The sequence below is a fragment of the Mus musculus genome, chromosome 2, assembly GCF_000001635.26.
Source record: "Mus musculus strain C57BL/6J chromosome 2, GRCm38.p6 C57BL/6J".
In the NCBI taxonomy this organism is placed as follows: Eukaryota; Metazoa; Chordata; class Mammalia; order Rodentia; family Muridae; genus Mus; species Mus musculus.
Window position 1 is genome coordinate 136467338 of NC_000068.7, and position 19946 is coordinate 136487283.

The 19946-nt window shown below is 39.0% G+C and overlaps 1 long non-coding RNA gene across 1 annotated transcript in view; it reads right to left on the bottom strand.

Moving 5' to 3' along the window:
- Positions 1-19066, bottom strand: part of Gm32546 — a 41144-nt gene extending 22078 nt beyond the window's left edge. Inside the window, exons 1-3 of the long non-coding RNA XR_866766.1 lie at positions 18425-19066; positions 17996-18075; positions 13310-13354 (exon numbers count right to left, since the gene is read on the bottom strand). This is a non-coding gene — a long non-coding RNA (predicted gene, 32546). The remainder of the gene's footprint in view (positions 1-13309; positions 13355-17995; positions 18076-18424) is intronic.
- Positions 19067-19946: the final 880 nt, after the last annotated feature.

A 19946-nucleotide genomic window follows, 5' to 3' on the forward strand; every position in this document is an offset into this window, starting at 1 on the left:
TTTTCTTGAAATATATATTTATTTTAACATTTCTGCATTTGTGGCTGTTTTATATTTTGTTTAGGAGAAAAGAGAAATACAGCTTGAATTACAAACTAGAAAGAATTTTTAAATTTTTTGGTTAGAAATTATGATCAAACTTTATGTAAACAATTTAAAATTATAAACTTATTTTAAAAAACAAACTGGTTTGACAGCCAGCACATAATTCAATTTAATTTTTAATTGGCAGAAAAAGAATGTGACATTTATAAGATGAAATGAGATAAGGTTGTAGTAATCAAGATAAATGCTAATGGTATTATTTAATAGCCAAAGTTATAATAATTATAATTAATAGCCAGAAATGTGAAAGAAGTCTCCTGAAATGTTCTCTAATTTTTGTCCAGCACAAGAAAATAATCTTAGCAAAGAGTCCTGTTAAAGTTAAATAAGTGAACACTGCCAAACCTCCATTTTTCATGTATCCCAAGGCATTTCCCTTCCCTTTCCAGGCATGAGGCTTGGACAATGAAATAAGCCATTGATTACACATAGTGTAGTCCCTTACAAGAAAGAATTTGTTGTCGTAGCTTTCAGCAGTTGTTATAACCTCCACACTTGCTTTTCAGGGAGTCTACCTAAGAGAGTTTCCTCCTGAGTTCAGAAGGGTGGGCCATTCATTCTCACTTCATCACTCAATCCTGTATCTAGGCTTCCCTGCTCATATGAAGCAGATGTGCAGCATTGTCTTTGTGTGGGTCCCAAACAATGAGAGTGGAGGCTATCCCTAAAGCTGTTGCCTGTATGTGGGATATGTTCTACTAGGTTCACTACCTTGTCTGGCCTCAGTGGAAGAGGAAGCGCCTAGCCTCGCATAAACTTGAAGTGCCAGGGTAGAGGGATACCCAGTGGAGCCCAACCTGATCAGAGGACAAGGGGAGGGGGAGGGGGAATGATTATGGGAGGGGGTGACAATGAGTGGGATGTAAAATAAATAAGTAAAATAATAATAATAAAAAACTTAAATTAGAAAATAAATACTTAGAAAAAAGTATATGAAGGTAGTTTTTACCTAGTGAGAAAAAATTTAAATGTGCATATTGTATATATTAAGTTCATACATTAAGGTATATATATCAAGGAAGAGGACTAAAACAAAAAAGTCAAATGAGCTTTCCAATGAAGAACATAGATAGTTTATTGGAATAACTTCTGTGCCTGCTATAGGGATTAGTGATCTAAGGACGAGAAAACATTTTGATAATGGCAAAACTCCTGGAAATGGTGAGCAACAGAAGTAACAGTAGATAGTAATAATTGACACAAAAAGCCTACTTCATTAAAATGCTTTTATCACAAATTCTTGGTGATACTAAATGGGGATAAGAAGTTATTAAACAAGCAAATTAAGGAGGAAAGCTGAAAAAATTAAAAGTATTCTGAATTCTATAAATTTAAATCTCTAGGTGGAGTGAATAAATCTTTAGAAAAATGTAACATGCAAATCTGATTAACTTAGAAATAATTTAATGGACCAGTATGGCTTAAAGAAATTAAAGATATTACCAAAGATGCTTTTCTCTCAAAACACCTCATGCTCAACAGGGCTTGCAAGTATAATCTAAAATTTTACAAGAAAATTAATTCCTGTTGTTTAACACTTTCTTTGAACATTGCCAAAAGAGAAAAAACGCTGTCTGTCTGTGACTAATAAAGTGAGAGATTTTAAACTGACTGCAACATGCAGGCAGCATTGAATGAATGCAAAAAGCAAATTGATGTGAGCAGATTTACAATAGAAGAAGGTCAGTGTGCTGTGGTGTGGTACCTGCACCAAGAAAAGTTTAAATTGAAACCAGAGGAGAACAAGCCTCGAGAATATTGCAACTGTCACAGAGAGGAGCGATAAGAACCATAACAAAGCAGTGCAAGAGAAGACGGATTAAAGAACTTTTACAGAGGTTTCTCAACAGGCAGGACTTGATAAGTGATTAGAGCCAATAGTGAAGACACACACACCAAGGTTCCAGCCTGTGAGACTAAAATTGAGAGTCATGTTTCCATTAACCCCAGAAGAGAAAGCGGGAAAGTACTGTTTGCTATCGTCAGAACTAAAGGAGGCACAGGTGTGGTGCTTCTGCCCTGTCCTCATAAGGCTCCACATCACAAGAGGAGATCTGGGAAGAGAACTGTACTGAGAAGGCATAGCTGAGGCAAAGCAACCAGCACCACACACAGAGTCAGAAAGGCGAGGGAGGAAATGGTGCACTTTGCACCAGACGCTGCTTTTCCAATAGAACTGGGTGCTTACATGATGGGTCTTCAGCCACTGAAGACTGGGACCTGCTGGCACAAGGGTTCTCCAGTTTCAGCCCTGTTCTGCTGAGGCATTCTGAGCTGCTTGCCAGTGTATCCAACATTTTGACATTGTGAGGCACAGACACAGATATGCACCACTAAACACACGACACTCATGAATGCACACACAGACATGTACATACAAGACTCAGGAACACACACACCACTTACACATGCACACAGACACACAAAGACACATACCACTCATGCACGTACACAGACACACAAACACCTCGTGCACTTGTGCACGAAGTTGGATTGTTTTAAATATAGCTGTGATTTTTTTTTCCCTGGGGTCACATGTATCACTACCCTTAGCTCCAGACAGTGTATGTGTGCTGGGTCTCTCACAGGCTTCTGTGAGATGGTGTTCCTGTGCCTATAGAATGCCTTTTATTAATAAAACACCTGTTACCAGCATCACCTTTCCCTATCACACCTTCCTGGAACTCCTACACATGTCCTTTCCTTGGGATTATCTCTGAAATAAATTATCTACACTCAGCTTTTCTTTTTTAATTAATTAATTTATTTATTTATATGTCAACCATGGCCTCTCCTCCCCTCCCTCTTCTCCTTCTATATCCTCTCTCTTAATACCCCAGCCCCTGCTCCTTTTCTTCTTAGAATCGGGGAGGCCTCACCTGAATATCATCCCACCTTGGCATATGAAGTTTCAATAGGACTAGGTTCATCTTTTATTGTGGATAGTGAAGGCAGCTCAGTAACACTGCACAACGGTTACTTACATGCAAAGACCTAGGTCCAGCCTATGCATGCTCACTGGTTGGTTGGTCAATGTCTGTGAGCCTCTGTAGGCAGCAGGTAGTTCATTCTGTAGGATTTCTTGTGGTGTCCTTGATCCCTCTGGCTCTGTTAATCCTTCCTCCCTCTCTTTCACAGGATCCCCTGTTCTCCTAATGTTTGGCTGTAGGTCTCTGCATCTGTTTCCATCAGCTGATGGGTAGAGCTCTCAGAGGATAATTATGCTAGTTTCCTATCTGCAAGTATAACAGAATATCATTAATGGTGTCAGGGGATCCTCTCTCTTATGGGATGGGTATCAAGCTGGGCCAACCATTGTTGGCTATTCCTTTAATTTCTGCTCCATTTTTCCCCTTGCACATCATGTAGGCAGGACAAATGAAGGGTCCAAGATTTTATGGTTAGGTTTGTGTCTCAATCCTTCCATTGGAAATCTTGCCTGATTAAAGGATACTATTTCAGGTTCTGTATCCTCCATGACTAGGAGTTTTACCTTGAGTCACACTCATAGATTCCTGGGAGTTTCCATTGTTCTAGGTTTCTAGCTCATCCTAGAGATGCCCATTCATTCATTCCAGTTCTCTAACCCAGTACTCCTTCCCTCTGTCCTCCCCTAATTGATCTCTGCTGCTTCCCTCTTCACACCCTCCTCCACCCTCATCAACCCAGTCCCCTCCATCCATCTGCCCTCATGTCTACTCTATTCCCCCTTCTCAGTGAGATTCAGTAAACTCCCCCCCCCCAACCCTCCTTGTTACTTAGCTCTATTGTGTCTATGGATTGTAGCACGGCAATCCTGTGCTTTATGGCTAATATCTACGTATAAGTGAGTACATGTTATGTTTGTCTTTCTGGGTCTGGCTTACCTCACTCAGGGTAATCTTTTCTAGCTCCATCCATTTGCCTGCAAAATTCATGATGTCATTGTTTTGAATAGCTGAGTAATAATCCATTGTGTAAATGCACCACATTTTCTTTATCCATTCTTCAGTTGAGGAACATCTAAGTCTTTTGCAGATTCTGGCTATTACAAATCATACTGCTATGAGCATACTTGAGCAAGTGTCTTTGTAGTGTGGTGGAGCATATGCCCTGGAGTGGTATATGTGGGTCTTGAAGTAGATTGGAAAGATATAGGTGGGTCTTGAGATAGATTCGGATATATGCCCAGGAGTGGGATAGGTGGGTCTTGAGGAGGGTTGATCCCAATTTTTCTGAAAAATTGCTAAACTGATTTCCAAAATGGTTGTAAAAGTTTGCATTCCCACCAGCAATGAAGGAATGTTTCTCTTGTGCAACATCCTCTCCAACATATTATGTTCCTTGCTTTCTTGATCTTAGCCATTCTGACTGCCCTAAGATGGAATCTCAGAGTGATTTTGATATGCATTTTTTTGGTGACTAAGGATGGTAAACATTTCTTTAGGTGCTTCTCAGCCATTAGAGATTCCTTTCTTGAGAATTCTCTGCTTAGATCTGTACCCCATTTTAATTGGGTTATTTAGCTTGTTGATTTCAGTTTCTTAAGTTCTTTATATATTTTGTATATCAGCCCTCTGTCAAATATCTGGTTGGTAAAGATATTTTCCCATTCTCTAGGCTGCTCTTTTGTCCTTTTCAACGTCTTCTTTGCCTTACAGAACCTTTTTAGTTTCATGAGGTCCAGTTTATTAATTGTTGATCTTTATGCCAGAGATGTTGGTCTTCTGTTCAGGAACATGTCTTCTGTGCCTATACATTCAAGGATATTCTCCACTTTCTCTTTTCAGATTTGGTGTATACAGTTTTATGTTGAGGTCTTTAATCTACATGTACTTTAGTTTTATGCAGGGTGATAGATATGGATCTATTTATATTCTTCTACATTCAGACATACAGACAGACTGGCAATATTTGTTGAAGATGCCTTTGTATAGTTTGGCTTTTTAATTTTTTTTCAAAAATCAACTGTTCATAAGTAAATGTGGTTACTTCTGGGTCTTTGATTCAATTCCATTGATCAACCAGCCTGTCTTTATGGCAATGTCGTGTGGTTTTTATTACTATTGCTCTGTAGTACAGTTTGAAGTCATGGATAGTCATACCTCCAGAAGTCCTTTTATTGCACAGGGTTGTTTAAGCTTTCCTGAGTTTTTGTTTTTCCATAGGAAGTTGAGTATTATTCTATAAAGACTTGTGTTGAAATTGTCATGGTAATTGTATTGAATATGTAGGTTGCTTTTGGTAAGATGGCTGTTTTTTACTGTTAACTCTCCTGATCCATGAGCCTTGGAGATTTCCATCTTTTGATATCTTCTTTAATTTTATTTCCTTTGAGGACTTGAAGTTCTTGTCAACATGGCTTTCACTTGCTTGATTAGTTATACCAGAATATTTTGTATTACTTGTGGTAACTGTTAAGGGTGTTGTTTCCATAATTTCTTTCTTATTTATCATTGGTATATAGGAGGGATACTGATTTTTATTTAGTTTTTAAATTTTGTATAAAGCAACTTTGCTGAAGGTGTTTATCAACTATAGTTCTCTGGTAGAATTTCTGGGGCCACTTATGTATACTATGATAGCATCTGTCATTAGCTTTGACTTCTTCCTTTCCCATTCTTATCCTCCTTGATATCCTTTAGTTGAGTTACTACTCTAGCTAAAACTTCAAGTACTATATTGAATATATAACAATAAAGTGATCATCCTTGTTTTGTCCCTGATTAGTGGAATTGCTTTACGTTTCTCTACATTTAATTTGATGTTGGCTATGGCTTGGTGAATATTACCTCCATTGAGTTTAGGTGTTTGCCTTGTATTCCTAATGTCTCCAAGACTTTGATCATGAAAATATGTTGGATTTTGTCAAAGACTTTTTCAGAATCTAATAAAATGATAGTGTGGGCTTTTTTTTTTCTTTCCTTTCAGTTTGTTACTATGGTGAATTCTATTGATGGATTTTCATATGTTTAACCGTACATACCTCCCTGAGATAAAGCCAACTTGATTGTGGTAGATGATTTTTAAAATATTTTTGGATTCATTTTGCAAGTATTTTGTTGAGTACTTTTGCATCTATATTTATAGAGAAACTGGTTTGAAATTCTCTTTCTTTGTTGAATCTCTGTGTGGTTTAGGTATTAGGGTGGCTGAAGCCTCATAAAATGAATTTGGTAATGTTCTTTCTGTTTCTGTTTTGTGGAATATTGATGTTAGCGCTTGTTTGAAAGTCTGGCAGAATACTCTGGCCCTAGGATTTTGTTGTTGTTGTTGGTGGTGGTGGTGGTGATGATGGTTGGGAGACTTTTAAAGACTGCTTCTATTTTCTTAAGAGTTATAGATTTATTTAGATTTTTTATCTGATACTGATTTAACTTTGGTAAGTAATATCTATCAAGAAAATCAGCCATTTAATTTAGATTTTTCTAATTTTGTAGAGGACAGATTTTTGAAGTAAGACCTGATGATTCTTTGGATTTTCCCAATATCTATTGTTTTGTCCCCTTTTCATTTCTATTGTGTTGGTGTTGGTGTTGGTGGTGTTGGTGGTGGTGGTGGTGGTGGTGGTTGGTTTGGTTTGGTTTGGTTTTTGGTCTTTGGCTTTTCAAGACAGGGTTTCTCTTTGTAGCCCTGGCTATCCTGGAACTCACTCTGTGGACCAGGCTGGCCTCAAACTCAGAAATCCACCTGCCTCTGCATCCCAAGTGCTGGGATTAAAGGCATGTGCCACCACTACCCCGCCCATTTTCATTTCTAACTTTGTTAATTTGGATATCCTCTCTCTGCCTTTTAGTTAGTTTTGCTAAAGGTTTGTCTATTTTGTTGATTTTTCTCAAAGAACCAGCTCTTGGCTTCATTGACTTTTTGTGTTGTTCTCTTTGTTTCTAATCTGTTGATTTCAGCACTGAGTTTATTGCTTGCTGTATTTTGTGTTTGCTTATTTTTGTTGTAGAGCTTTCAGGTGTGCTGTTAAGTTGCTAGTATGAGATCTAACTAATTTCTATATGAAGGAATTAGTACTATGAATTTAACACTTAGCATTCCTTTCATTGTAGCCTATAAGTTTGGGCATACTGTGCTTCATTTTCACTAATTTCTAAAGAGTCTTTAATGTCGTTATTTTATCCTTGACCCAGTGGTCATTGAGTAGACAGTTGTTCCATTTCCATGAGTTTTCAGGTTTTCTGTCATTGAAGTCCAGCTTTAACCCATGGTAGTCTGATAAGCTACAAGAAGTTATTTTAATTTTCTTGTATATGTTGATACTTACTTTGAGACTGAGAACATGGTCAATTTTGGAGAAAATTCTTTAAGATGCTGGAAATAAGGTATTTTATGTGTGTTTAATTGCTTCTATTTTCATTTTCATGTTTGAGTGGAATGTTCGGTAGATATCTGATAGGTCCATATGATTTCATTATTTTTCTGTTTCGTTCCTGTCAGGATTAGCTGCCCATTGGTGAGAGTAGGGTATTGAAGTCTCCTACTATTAATGTGTGGGCGTTCAATATGTTATTTACACTTTAGTAATGTGCGTTATGAATGTGGGTGCCCTTGCATTTGGGGCAATAATGTTAAAAATTGAGACATCATCTTGGTGGTTTTTGTTTTGGTGAGTATGAAGTGTCCTTCCCCAACTCTTTTGATTAATTTTGGTTAGAAGTCTATTTTATTAGATATTAGAATGGCTACTCCAGCTTGCTTCTTGGATCTATTTGCTTGGAAAATCTCTTTTGCATCCTTTACTCTGAGGTAATTTTTATCTTTGATGATGAGGTATGATTTTTTTTTTTTTTGTATGCAAGAGAATTACGGTATCTACTTTCTCATCCATTCTGTTAGCCTGTGTCTTTTTATTTGGGAATTGAGTTAATTGATGTTGAGAGATACTAATGACCGATGATTGTTAATTCTTATTATTTTGATACTTTTAGTGAGTGAGTGTGTGTGTGTTTAATTGCTTCTATTTTCATTTTCGGATCTTGAACAGTTTTGTTAATTTCCTTCACCTTTTGATTGTATTGTCCTGTGTTTCTTTAAGGGATTTATTTATTTCCTCTTTAAAGGCTTCTATCAGCTTCATAAGATTGGATCTAAGGTAGTTTTCTTATGCTTCAGCTATTTTAGGCTATCCAGGGCTTGATGTAGTAGGATAGCTGGGCTCTGGTGGCGCTATATTGCTCTGGCTGTTCTTGACTGAGTTCTTAAGCTGGCCCCTGGCCATCTGGGTTTTGTGGTCATTCTAGGTTCAGGTGTTGATGTCCAACTTTATCTTTGTTGGACGGGTGGTTTTTGGATTTTTTTCCCCTGATGGCTTTTGTTTCCTCTTAGTCTTCTGATCTGAGTGTCCTGTGGTTCTTCTTTAGGTCCAATATGGTTTTGTGGCCTGCATGGCCTCTGAGGTTTTTCAGTGCTAAAATTCCCTCTGGGGTTTCTATTGCCAGCCTGGCCTGGGGTTTGTGGTGGTGCGTGTGTGGTCTCTGGGAATGCAGGCAGGGTTGTGAGGCAGAAATGAAGAACAGGGCACAGGGTGCAGTTACAGTAGGTTGAGTATGCTTTCAGAGGAGTTAGCAGGCAAAGGCCTTGGAGTGGTTTTATCTGATGCCCCTGGCGCTCCTGTGCTCAAATTTTTATCTCAGGGTGAGTGTGTGTGTGTGTATGTGTGTGTGTGTGTGTGTGTGTGTGTGTGTGTAATATATATATATATATATATATACATATATATATGTATATATATATATATGTGTGTGTGTGTGTATTACATAAATACATATATATACATATATATATATATATGATATAAACACATACTTTTTTTTTTTTTACAAAACTTGAGCAAACACAGGAGAGGAATTACCAGGAAAAGAGCAAGTTTAGAGACAGAGCATAGAGATAATTGAGCTTCAGAGAGAGAGAAATGGTGGGTCAGAGAGAGACAGAGAGACAGAGGAGAGGGAGAGGGGGAGGGGGAGGGGGAGAAAGAGAGAACTCTCCTAGGCTATACCATGGTAAATGAGAAAATGAATTTAAAATTAAGAAAACACAAACATATAAAAAATCTGGAAAGTTGGAATTTGTGAAGACAGAGAAGTGTATTTGCAGGGGGGCTAGGCATAGAGTAAATTGACAGTTTTTAAATGAGTCGGTAATAGGTTGTTTTTTTTTTTTTTTTTTCAAGACGAAAAACTTGAGAGGGCATATGCAGAAGTTGAGTGCTTATAAAACTGAAGGAAAATTAAATGAGGTAAAATCATTTGAACTATTAGATCAAACCAGGTGGCCATCTCAACTTCTCAATAGCATGACCAACAACTTCCAAAAAACTACTTTAAGTTATTTTCTATTTTGTATCATGCACAAGGTCATGATTATCTTCAGACCTACACCAAAATATGATCTCCAATATAATTGTTAGACAACAATCATATCTTTTTCTTAGTTCAGAGCTTCCTCATCACTAAGATGACTGAAAAGAACATGATAATACTTAGGTCTATGTGTCTCGTAGTATTTGACTGATGACCAAGAGTGTGTGGGGGCTATTTTAACATGTAAAATGATATGCTTCCCCATGTCTTGCCTTCCTTCCTTTGCATTATCCTCATTCCTCCTCAAAAGAAAGTCAGTTTTACATATTTTTAAAATTATAATGTTGACAGACCACAGGGACTCTCATTGAATTATGAGCTAATGAAGATTCTAAATACATTTAGGTTGTGTGTGTGTGTGTGTGTGTGTGTGTGTGTGTGTGCGTATGTATGTATGAATGTATGTAAAGTGGGGAAGGAGTAAAATTCTTTGACTCAAGTGGATCTTCTCTGAAATGATTAATTTCAACCAAAAGGGACCTGTCCAAAGTTTATTCTGTGTTGTGGAGCACTATATAAATATTAGAGAAGTATATAATTTTTAAATCGACATTGGAAGAGTCCATGAAAATTAGTAAAAATAAAGCAAGTTTCAGTACCAGAAAGAGATCACGTTTCAAAAAAATAAAAATATAAACATACATGTAACATCCATTTTCATTGTTCGTAAGGAAAAATCTTAGTAAGATCGTGTGTGTGTGTGTGTGTGTGTGTGTGTGTGTGTAAGTGTGTGTACGTGTGCGCGTATGGACTGTAGTATTCTTATCTCGCTATTAGTACGTTAAGATAATATGATCTGGAGGAAAAGGCTTTGCTTTCACTGTGTATATTCAGTTTGTGTTTGGGCATTATACAGTAAGATACAGTGTTCTTATAACTTTGAAATGTCGGATGCACCAAGAAAATTGTGTCAACATCTATACAAAGCCTCACACCATGCCTTAAGTGTGTCTTTCCCAAACATGTCCACCGTAATTTCCAGGTTTGTTATCATAGATTATCTTCGAGGTCTGAAATCTTGCCTGGGAAATCTTCTGAGACTGTCTGTCTGATAACCATCAAAACTTCAGGGGAAACTAATTAACCCTGACATTATGCCTAAGGCCTGCCTGCCCCTATCAGACTCCTTGTTCATCTTAACACCCTCTTTCCACTTTTTGATAGATGTTACATGCTAATGAATGTTACTGCTGAATTCTACTTGAATTAAAATCTTGCCAGGGACTACCCAAAATAGCTGAAAGCTGGGATTCTTGGTGTCTTGGGCATTGTTTGACCTAAGAAAACAAACATGGACCAAAACTGTGCTTGCAGTTAGAATTAGTAACAACAGCTTATGTGCCTATACTTAGTTTTGCTTTGTATGGATGCATTATTAGTCTGCATTTCAGGTTTTTTTTCTGTTCCTAAGTATTTAACAGGAATAAATATTACATAAAACAACTTGGGGAATGTTTGTACTTTTAGGTTACAAAGACAAGACACTAATTAAAATAGTAATATGCAGATGTTTTGCTTACATCAAAGCCATAGGGGCTAAATAAATACAGAATATGCCCCAGTTTTGCTTTGCAGCAACCTTCTTTTTACTGTGATTAGAAGAGATGTCCAAACCATTTAGCATTTAAGATAACCCAGAATAATTTCATGTCCACATGCATATGACTACATGACCCTCTTAATTAGTTTCTGTGGTAGGTGGGAAAACAAATTATACCACTTAAATTCAGATAATGATCATAAGTAATGAGGAATTCAAAATCAAAGTACTCAAATGGAAATTAGTTCTACGGATAAAGGGTGTGTCTTGCAGCAGAAGGACCTGAACCTACATAAAATCCACACTCTTAATCCCAGCACTGGGGAGACTGAAGCAGGCAGATCACTGAGGCTCCCTGGCCACCCGGTCTGGTCTACTTGGTGACTTCTAGGCCAGTTAGAAGATCTTTCTCAAGATAGATAGATAGAAAGAAAGAAAGATAGATAGATAGATAGATAGATAGATAGATAGATAGATAGATAGATTATAGATAGATAGATAATAGATAGATAGATAGATAGATAGATAGATAGATAGATAGATACATAGATAGATAGATAGACAGACAGACAAGGTACCTGAAGAACAACACCTGGCCTCCACACACTTGCATATGCAATCTCCCCCTCCCCCATCTGTACCTAGCACACAGGAACATTAGCACACATGCACACACACAAATAGAAACAAATATTTGTTAATATTTTTATTTTAAACGAAAGTCACCTAAGACAAAGAGTCGGATCATTCTTTACTTCCTGACTTTGCGATTTTCAAGCCCCTCCCCTTTAAGTCTCCTATTTTGTTTCCTCCAGTCCTGATTCAGAAGAAAAGGCTTCCAAGTCATCTTGCTAATTAATGCATGTAAGTGAGGATGGCACTGAAACCACACATTCATCCCCTGGAGTGTGAACATCAGTGGCGGCACCTCAAACAACCTGCTTTGAGCTCTCACCTACTCCGAAGCTGAAAAAGCAGATTTTCCCTGGAGAGCTAGTTCTTTCATGGGACCCCTGAGCCACACCTGGTGTGGCAGTCAAGGATGAGGCAACCCTGACTCAGTTATACAACAAGATCATACAGTCAACAAGGCAGGGGGCCGAATTGAACCTCAGGTTCACAGTAGTTGCTGATTGGCCTGAGAAGACAATGCTGTTAGCAGACAAACCACAGCACACAGACAAGGGTTAGTGATTAGTGAGTGCACATTAAGCCTTTCTCCTCCTAGCCCTGGTGAACTCGCTCTGTGTGGGTCCTCTCACTGTGAGAGATGAAACTGTAGGGATATAAATGTGTTCTGGCACTCTAGGTAGTGGTAACACTTGAAAGAGAGAGACAAGCAGATGAAAAAAGACAATATGCACATAGACAACACACCTCCTAGGCGGCAGCATCTTGCCAGGCTAATTTCTCTTTAATGACCCTTTGTTTACCACCTAATTTTTTGCTATCACTTATAAAATTGTAAAAAGTGGATTATATGGTTTCTTTTCCTGACATTTACAATAAAAATATGCAACCAGATGTTTACTATCACAAAAACATCCACATATTCTTGTTCTGATTTAGAACATTGGATCTGGAACAGAAAGAAGGGGAAACAAAAAAAGAAGATGTATGGGGGAGGGAGATAAAGAAGGAGAAGGAGGAAGACAGGGAGAGGGAGAAGGAGGGTGAAAGGGAAGGAGAGGTAGAGAGGAGGGAGATAGGGAGAGAGAGGGAGGGGAGAGACAGAGAGGGACAGAGATGGAGAAAGAGGGAGAGAGGGAGAAGGGAAGACCAGGAGAGGGAAAGATGGGGAAAGAGGGGAAGGGGGAGATAGCAGAAGAGGGAGGGAGCAGGGGCAGGAGAGAGCTGAGACCCCTGATCCCTGGCATCATTCCACTTTTCATTGTATCAAAATCACGTCATCTACTTAGGCTGTGTCTTTGTGATACCCACGTAATTATTCTAAAGTCGTCCTTTATGTTCTAAATCAATAACCAGATTATTTGATCTTGGAATAGTAGGAAACTCTTTAATGTTTACTTACAAATTGTCTATTCTGGGGTTTCTATCCAATTGTGATAGAGTGTCATCTGTTCTCCCAGAGGCTTGGGTGAGATGGAGGGGAACAGTCAAGGGGTTTATACTAACACAAAGAAGGGTAGGGAAACACTGTCATCATCTTTACACCCAGACTCCTGGGGTCAGTGATGATGTCACCAGAGTCACCTGATGGCTCAGGTGGATGATATGAAGAGCTACCCACTTCTAGAACTGGAAACCCAAGGTTGTCAGGGTGGCGAAGAGTTGCCCTGAGCCCTTATCTTACCATGTGATCTTCAGCAGGGCTTCCCATTGGCCTAACCCAGGGGATCTGAAGAAGAAGGGAAAGAGAAAATGCATTTAATTCGGAGGCATCAGTTTCCCGGTTATTGAATAGTACCTGAGAAGGCTGAGAATGAGCAAGAGCCAAAGAAAAGAAGCAACACACTCAGCATCCTTTGGCCTTCGGTTTGTGCATGAACAATGGCTCCATTCCTGCAAGATCAAACCGCAAAAATACAATCTGGTTTATTCAATATACATTTATGGCTACCCCAGTAAGTTATAAAGTATATGAAAAAAATCAAAACTTAAAAGCAAACTTCAATCCTGAGAGATAAATTATTAATGTATGTGAAAACATGTCTGGTTAAACATGCTGTGGGGCATATCGCTGCCATTCTTGTATGCGTGGTGATGCTCTCTCCTAGGGACTCACATTTGAAACATTGAAATATGGTGCACACTGTAGTTAAGCAAGAAAGGTTATGCTCTTGGTATTTTGGAGAGACTGATATTGAACCTATTGGATTTGAACACCTTGTTAGCAAGTAAGATAGTATATTCTGTGTTTTTTTCTCACAGAAACTTAAAAATTCCTTGTTAGTTCATACTCTTGAAGCCATATCATTCTGTTGAATTGGTAGCAAAAAACACACCTTCTTGGACTGTGTTAGACCAGCTTTCTACAGGAAAGCCTTCATTAAACTACAGTGTAATACTCTGCATTTAACTAAAGGTCGGGTGAGAAGTGACCATAGGAAGCATGCTTCTGCTTATTCTGCAAAACTTTAATGAGAGGCATCTATTATTTCTGTGGTATTCCTTGCATAAGCAGTCACATAAACTCCACTTACAAGAGTTTCATTGACAATGAAACTTCCAGTTGTGCAACCCTGTTTGCTGTAATTGATGAAATAAGCAGATTAAATCAGATTTGTAGAACACTCCTGCCGTTACGTGGATTCTGAATTCATTTTAACGTTTATTTATAATGACCTGTTTTGAAAAGCGTGCCGCCTCAAATTCTCCTTTAAAGAGCAATATAAATTCAGAAATAGAAATGTAAAAGATTATTCATTGTAAGAAGCCTAATTAAATCAAACTGCAATAATAATTTTAAAACCTCATACATCTATATACATTTTCATGTGTACAGTCATATGTGTGTGTGTATAATTGTGAGTCTATGTGTACATGTGTGTTTCTGTATTGTACAGCATGTCACAATGATATAGGGATTAAACGACTGAGTATATCATTCACAAAATAACTTTCAGAAAACCGTGCTGTGCCAAATAAGACACCTAAAGTTCAGTCATTGGTTAATTAATTTCACAAAATTCTGTGGAAGAGAGTCTATGAGCTCAATGAACTCAAAATCCATCAGATAATACCGCCCTTCTCAAGGAGCTTTTAGTGCAGTGAAGCCAGGTAGGATGGGTGAAAAAGTAACTGCTCTAGTTGCTAAGAAACCGTGATTATACCGGACAGAAGGTGCAAATAGAATGGAAGGGCAGAAGTCAAACTATCTATTTCTTCCCCCAAATAACCAACATCAAGAAACCGAAGTAACATTTACAAAGTGCTGAGAAAACAGATGTGACTCCAGAATTTTATAATCCCAAGTTCCCTCTCAAATACAAACACAAAATCATTGTACTGAGTTTCATACTACTGTGATAAAATGCCCAAGACAAGCAGTTTTTAAAAGAAAAAGGTTAATGTTTTAGAGGCTGCCGTCCACGGTCACTTGACCCCATTGCTGGGTCCCTGTGACAAAGCAGAACATGGTGTCAGAGAGTGCTTAGCAGAAGAGAGCTAGCAAGCACAGAGAGGAAGAACCTAAGGCCTGGCCCAGATAGAACGCTTGCTCCTCGCTCCTCGCTGGTCTCTTTTCTCCAACTCTTCCCCTGCTCTGAAACTTTTTAGCACTTCCAATAGCATCATTGACCAGAAGGGAAACCTTCAAAGTCTGAGCTTTGGGGAAACATTTGGGATTCAAGGCATAACAAAAACAGCCCTATTGCTGTGCTTATATCTGTGCTTGTAAGGAATTCTTCAGGATAAGTTCCAGTCAATTTAGGGCTATTGAAATAAAAATAAAAACAAACTGGGTTGTGGTAATGACAGATCTATTCCCAAGACTTCCCAGTTAGAGGCAAGAGAATCCTAAGCATGAGACAAAAACATCAAACAATAATAACAAAACAACTTAGAAGATTTAGATGTAGTGGTTTGTAGTGAATATTGAAGGTATTCTAACTGAGATTAGTGGCTGATATTACTAGTACAAAAGAGCGTTATAATATGAAATTAATAAATATAATTCAAAAGCTGGAGATGAGAATATACTGATGTACTCATTTTCTTTTATTTGTTTGTTTGTTTGTTTTATACTCCAAATTTTATTCTCCTCCCAACTGTTGCAGATCCTATACCTCCTCCCCTCTCCCCTGTCTCCAAAGGGATGTCTCTACCCCACCCCAGCAGACCTCTAATCTCCCTGGGGCCTCCCGTCTCTTGAGGGCTGGGTGCTTCTTCTCTGACTAAATCCAGACCCGCAGTCCCCTCCTGTATATATGTGTTCGGGATCTCACATCAGCTGGTGTATGCTGCTTGGTTGGTGGTCCAGTGTCTGAGAGATCTCAGGGGTCCAGATTAATTGAGACTGCTGGTCCTTCTATAGGGATGCCCTCCTCCTCAGCTTCTCCCAGCTTTCCCCTAATTCAACCATAGGGGCCAGCAGTTTCTGTCTATTTGTTGGTGCAAATACCTGCATCTGACTCTTTCAGCTGCTTATTGGGTATTTCAGAGGGCAGTCATGATAGGTCCTTTTTGTGAGTGTTCCATAGCCTCAGTAAGTGTTAGGCCTTGGTGTCTCCCCTTGATCACACCTTGGGCCTGTTTCTGGACCTTCTTTACTTCAGGCTCCTCTCCATTTCCATCCCTGCAGTTCTTTCAGGAAGGAACAATTATGGGTCAGCGTTTTGACTGTGGGATGGCAACCTCATCCCTCACTTGATGCCCTGTCTTCCTGCTGGGGGTGGGCTCTACAAGTTCCCTCTCCCCAATGTAGCGCATTTCATCTAAGGCCCCTCCCTTTGAGTCTTTAGAGTCTCTCACCTCCCAGGTCTCTAGTACATTCTGGAGGGTCCCCCCAAACTCCTACCTCCCGAGATTGCTTGTTTCTATCCTTTCTGCTGGCCCTCAGTCCTTCCCCCGCCCCCCCCCCAATACCAGATCATGATCTCCTCTACCCCTATCCCCTTTCCCTCCAAAGTCCCTCCCTCCCTCCCTTCTCCCTTTGATTGCTTTCCTCTTCCTCCCAAGTGGGATTGAGGAATCCTCACTTGGGCCCTTCAGCTTGTTGACCTTTATGAGTTCTGTGGACTGTATCTTGGGTATTATGTGCGTTTCTTTCTTTCTTTCTTTCTTTCTTTCTTTCTTTCTTTCTTTCTTTCTTTCTTTCTCTCTCTCTCTCTCTCTCTCTCTCTCTCTCTCTCTCTCTCTCTCTCCTTCCTTCCTTCCTTCCTTCCTTCCTTCTTTCTTTCTTTCTTTCTTTCTTTCTTTCTTTCTTTCTTTCTTTCTTTGGCTAATATCCACTTATTAGTGAGTACACTAATTAGTAATCTAACTTATTAGTAATGTCCTTTTGGGTCTGAGTTACTTCACTCAGGATGATCTTTTCTAGTTCCATCCATTTGCCTGAAAAACTCAGGATGTCTTCGTTCTTAATAGCTGAGTAGTATTTCATTGTGTAAATGAACTACATTTTCTGTGTCCATTCTCCTGTTGTGGGACATCTGGGTTGTTTTCAGCTTTTCAAGGAAAAAAATCAGGACATGTTGACTATATCTGAGAAACATGACTTTTTTTTTAAGATTTCCATGATATTTCGGACAATTCTCTCAAATGCTGAAGGAAAGTGTTAACTTTTACCTGATCTCCACAACCTCCTCCCTATTAAACAAATGCTTCCTAAACTGGAAGAGCATGTCACAAATGACTCTATCTTGTGTTCACAGCCCTCAACAGATTACAAAATGCCCTCATGCCATTGCTGATCCCTAATCATATGACATCTTGGTGGCTTCTGTACATTCTGAGTTTAGTTCTTCTGAAATAACAAAATGGAGGGCAGGGAGGATTGAGGGTTATCAGGGTCTCTCTCCTCCCCTCCCCTCCTCTCCTCCCTCCCTCCCTCCCTTTCCAACACAGAAATGGTCCCAGCTTGATACTCCATTTGATTTGTGTTGAAACACCAATTAATATGTTTTTCTTTCTTTTTTCTTTTTTTCTTGGATCTCATTCTGCAGTTAGTATGACTCTTAGATAAATAGCAGTTGCTTCCAGTTCCCTCCCTACACACAGAAGGACAAGTTCACAGTCAAAAAAGGGACACACTTCATGCTCCACTGCTCCCAAGCAGAATCAGCTAAGGTTTTGCCATCTTGCTTCGGCCCCTTTCTGGATCCCTTCCTCACTATACCACACATGGATCCTGGTCCCCAGCCCTGCATCAAGCCAAACCCTTACATGCTACTGTGTGATAGTCCAAGTCAAGTGCTCTTCCCTTCCCCTGTCTTTCAAATATTTACCAATCTCTTATTTGCAAGCCACTGATTCTAAGTAGCCAAACACGAGGAGGCCGTGCTGGGGGCTACCAAGCTTCCAAACAGCCATGACTCACTTTTCATCCAGTTGATCAGACTCACTGTTCAGCAAAAATATGAAAAAAGCAGAATGTCTACATTTTCTGCAAGCAAGGATCTGAAAATGAATAATATATTCATAAAGTTATTCTAATGCCCCATTGTTATAAACATGTACTAAGTACATCTCCTAACTTCATTTTAAAAGAAGATAATAATCTACAACTCTCAGGGTAACATAATATATAAGTGCGTAATAAAACATATATGTATATATTATATGTGCACACACACACACCCTCCTGAATGCAGAAACAATATTTAAGGAAATAAAAGCAAACTAGGTTGCCTAACTGGCTAATGTTATTGGGTTGCTAATTTTATATGTTTTCTAAGACAACACATTCATTTACACTATACCTTAAAAGGAAAACTAATAACATTGTTATTTACATAAATTATCATACCAAAGAAAAGGTGGTGTAGGAACATTTGTTTGCTCTGAAATGCCGTTTTCATAATGAAGAGCTATTACGTTACCGCAAAGGTTCTCAGCAGAACAAGCACAGAGCCATGGAAAGTGAAACCAGCTTCCATAAAAGCTGTAAAATCAGGAAAGAAAAAAAATCAATAGAACAGGCCAGTAGGTGGCGCTGTTGATGTGTGTAATACACAGAAAGGGGCGGGGGTGGGAGGGTAGAGAAAGGAGGAAGAAAAAAAGCAAGGGCCTGTGGGAAAAACAAACACTGACAGAACACCCCTGGAAAATGGCCCTAACTTCTACAGTCTCCCAAGGCTTACAGAGTCGTTTCTTATTCTCTCCTGTCTGAGCTGCATCACATTTCACTGTCTCACTGGACTCAATGAAGAGTTCAGTGTTTGTGTTGTAACACAAAGCTGTAGCCAGTGGGCTGTTTTCATATACAGGCTGCAAGTTTCAACAGAGCACTGGCATTTCTCATTTAATGTGAACAGACACTTTCCCCACAGGTCAAAAGGTCTTGGAGTATGGAAAGTAGCATAAATCTCCTTAGAATGTATTTAAGGCCTACAACTTTGGGGGGAAATTATTATCCCACAATTATCTTTTGCTTGGTCAAAATATACACACGTGTGTGTGTGTGTGTGTGTGTGTGTGTGTGTGTGTGTGTGTGTGATATGTATGTATACACATGTGTGTGTGTATGTATATATACATATGTATATATACATATGGATAGAGGAACAAACTGATTATTTGATACTAAACTAATATGCTTTTGCAACATTCAAAATGGCTCTTAAAAGCAATAGCAGCTATGTGAAGAGAAAGGGGCTCATATAGCTGTCTGAAAAACAGCCATCTTTTCAGGAGCACAGAGGTTGAGACCTTCTCCTTTCTATGTGATAGGATTTATTGTCTAGTATCTGTTTTGTAAAATCAGTTTTCAAGGTTCAGAAAGAAGTCCTGGTATAGAAAACAAGGAAGTCACGTTGCAATTAGAACTTCAACCCAAATAACTAAATGATGAGCACGTTACCCCAGCTGCTATGCATTGTCCTAGTAGCTGCTGGTTACACATTGTTCTTGACTCCAGTGGTCTCACAAGAAGATATTGACCTGAAGTAGCTAATTCGTGAAACATCTTCAGTTGCTGCTACTTCAAGTTGCATAACAAATTGAAAAAGGAAGAGGAACAGAGAGGGGGGGAGGGAGGGAGGGAGGGAGGGAGAGAGAGAGAGAGAGAGAGAGAGAGAGAGAGAGAGAGAGAGAGAGAGAGAAAGATGCATCCCTGTGATGATAGCTTACATTATTTAAGCACCCAAGGCTTTTTTACCAGACTTTGTATTCATTGATTCCTTTTATCTTTGCAATGACCTGAGTCAGGTGCTATCACTGCCCCTTTATTTCAACAGAAGACATTGACATTGAGAAACAGTAAACAGCTCCCAAGGACGAGCCACTAATAAGCTACGGGGAAATCTTTAAATGCAGAGGGGCAGAAAGAT